The 3096-nt window shown below is 47.8% G+C and overlaps 1 pseudogene; it reads right to left on the reverse strand.

Annotated features, from left to right (window-relative positions):
• Window positions 1–49: 49 nt before the first annotated feature.
• On the reverse strand, window positions 50–229 carry LOC139055025 (U2 spliceosomal RNA; annotated as a pseudogene).
• Between the last annotated feature and the right edge of the window lie 2867 nt (window positions 230–3096).

Raw genomic sequence — 3096 nt, forward strand, 5'->3', positions numbered from 1 at the left:
GGACGCTTATGGCTACGGTATTTTGTTCATTTTTGTTCTGCGGGTGCAAAAACCGTGGGCCGATCCCGGAGACGGCGCAGTAACGAGCCGACCCGCGGCGGAGGTAAAGCAGGATTCAAGAACTCCGCCAACTTGCAGAAATGAACTTAACATCTTGGGTCCAAATAAAACCCCTATGAGATATTAAGCTGATAAGAACAGATACTAAACTTTGACCCGCATCAGCCATCTCTACGTTCGCCCCGCCCTCTCTTTATCGTCGTTCCAAGCGCTTGCGCATCTACTTCCCTTTCCTTCCGCTGTCCCGTGGTGGCGGCCTTGTCGAAACGTTCCGTGTGTCTAGTTTCCTCCGGCTCCTCGGGGCTGCGGTGACGTTGTGCACGCGAACGTAGAGAAAAACCAGGGCAAACGAGATTGTACACTTGTTCAAAATTCTATGTCGCCTCTGTGTCGTGTGCTAAACAGCTTCGATGGTCATTGGCCTTGACAGAGTGGAATGGATTACGATTTATTATGCTCTGACTATTTTTGGCTTTGGAAATTTTGCTGCCGCCCGTGTTTAGGAGAATGATCCGGGCGCGCAGCAGCAGCAGTAGGTGTGAACAAACACACCCACCGCTGCGGAGTCTTCTTCTCGCTCATCGACGCATCTGCTCTCGCCTTTGGCCACTTGCTCACGCAACAAAATTGATGGTGTGCGGCACCGCCCATTGTTCGCAGACCTCGCGCTTGCCGCGTGGTGGCCGCATCTCGCTCAGCTATTTGGAGCACGCGCTCTCGAATGCTATCCAACACTTCGTGAACATATTCTGACGCTCAAGCAACAGTTTCATTGCGCTATCAACGCGGAGCTTCTATTCTCGTCGTTTCGTCATCAGGCTGGCCTCTCTATATGCAGTGAGACTGGTCCTATGCCTTTATGACAAACTGGTACCGTTGGCTGTGAACCGCAACCACCACAGTGGAACCTGTAATTCATTTGTAAACAAAGCGTATGCAAGGACGAAAGTTACACATATAAATGGTATCCAATAATGAGCACATTCCCCCTTTTCTTTGCGGGATTTCGAAGTTAATACGAGCCCACAAATTCGTGCACCACTTTATTCTGCTGAGGCGGCGAAGGGGAGAAAGCCTACTCACAATAGTCAGAATCATTTACACTTGGTATTGAACAGCTTGTGCTCGCGCAAAATATATTTGCAGTGCCTAACAAAAGCATGAACTGACAAAGCTACGCACTCTGAGTAGTACAACAATGTACAACGCGTGTTGCGTTTTTAGCACGATATACGACAGCACACAGCCTACGCAATCTATAGCTTCATACACTTGTTGACGATAGCACAATAAGGAAAAAAAGAACCTGAACGAACACCGAGAATAGCACCAATGCATAAGCTTATAGCCGTGCCTGAGCTCCACACCCCGTCAACAAAGAAAATAAATCTCGCAGAAACTCTTCTGGGAGTTGTCTAATACCCCTGTTACCCTGAAAGATTTAATGTCAATCGAATCGAATGGTATTCGCATATAATCCCACTAATCGGGATTTACAGGGGAAAATTTAACGTCATTCGAATGGAATGACATTTGCCATCGAATGAGTTAGGGGACCTCATTCGCATTCGATTTCGAACCGAATGTATACTCTTGACCCTAGATAGACAACAGCGACACGCAATGCGAAAAAATAATGCGTGCATCAGCAAAGTCAGACGATATTTTTTTAGACTTATAGAAAGGAATAATCATTTTTGCCGCGACGATATTTTCACCACGGGCTGTGCTCAAGCCCTATTACACTTTGCATCAAGAGTCTGTTGCGGCACTCGGCCATATTGGATGTGTTGAACGAAGTGCTTTTAGTTGTGAATAATTGGTGTCAGAATGTTTTGGACAGTTTTAAAAGTACTGGCAAAAGTTCTTAAACGCGTTTAATAGGCACAATATTTCTTTGAATTTCACAAATTTTGTTCCAGATCGTCATTGCTATCATTTGCGAATGCCATTATATTTTACTGTGTAGCATCGCAAGAGACCGAATGGCATTCGATGTATCGAATGTCATTCGATTCGAATGACAACAAATCTTCCCGTGTGACAGGGGTATAAGTGTGTGTAAGCGTCGTGCCACTTGCTCATCTCCACGAAGCCTGGTATCATCATCAATGTAATGAAACTTTATCCGGCCAGTACATACGACAGCACTGCGGCGACACGAACTGGTCTGGATAGCGGCGCAACGAGCATTGATGACGCAAGAAGAGTACTGCAGGTGGCGGCGCCAGGCGTGCTGATTGCGTTCCGATATGGCCTCGAGCTCCACCACTGGAAAAGCTGGCGCCACCGTCGGCGTGACGTGCTAGGAGGGATCACGTGGACATAGCGGCCGCGTCGGCTGCTTCGGGAGCGCCGAACCGTGTTGAAAACGAGTTTAAATTCCCTCGTACGCTGCGGTCCTCATTTAGTAGCAAAATTTTCCCGCTTCGAGTGTCTCCTTTACAACGCTTGAAAGCACTAATAATAGGTAGTGGCTGCCTTTGAAGGCGCGCAACATTGTAGGCTACTGCTCGGTGCCGCAGGGCCGGACGCACGTAACGGAGGCCGGTGTCAGCCTTATTCACACGTAGCCGCAGGACAAGGAGCTGTGTGAAGCTTGGCTCGCGAAACATAAAACCGGCAAACAGTCATCGGCTACAACTCGGGTATGCAGCAAGCACAGACGCGAGGAAGATTTCTGCTACGGCGCCCGGTCTGCGATGTTCTGAAAACGCGCACTGAGACGCTCGCCCGAGTCCGCTGCCCGACTAATGTCATGACGGTTTGGTCTATGAACTTGTCGATGGTATAGATACTGGCAAGTTCAGTGGAGTGGAAAGGCAGCGGTAAGAAGCACATTTAAAAAAAGCATGGCATATGGTCATGTTTGTGTTATGAATTAATGCACTGGATTACAAAAAAGGAGCAGCGGGAAATTGCACGCTGAGAACACCGATAAACATACAGTGCGACGCAACTCGAAAAATAGCATAGAAAGATCAAAGAATTTAGAAGAAAAAAAAAAGATTGAATCGTCGCGACGGCAGCACATCA

This window comes from Dermacentor albipictus, chromosome 1 (assembly GCF_038994185.2).
Source record: "Dermacentor albipictus isolate Rhodes 1998 colony chromosome 1, USDA_Dalb.pri_finalv2, whole genome shotgun sequence".
NCBI lineage: Eukaryota > Metazoa > Arthropoda > Arachnida > Ixodida > Ixodidae > Dermacentor > Dermacentor albipictus.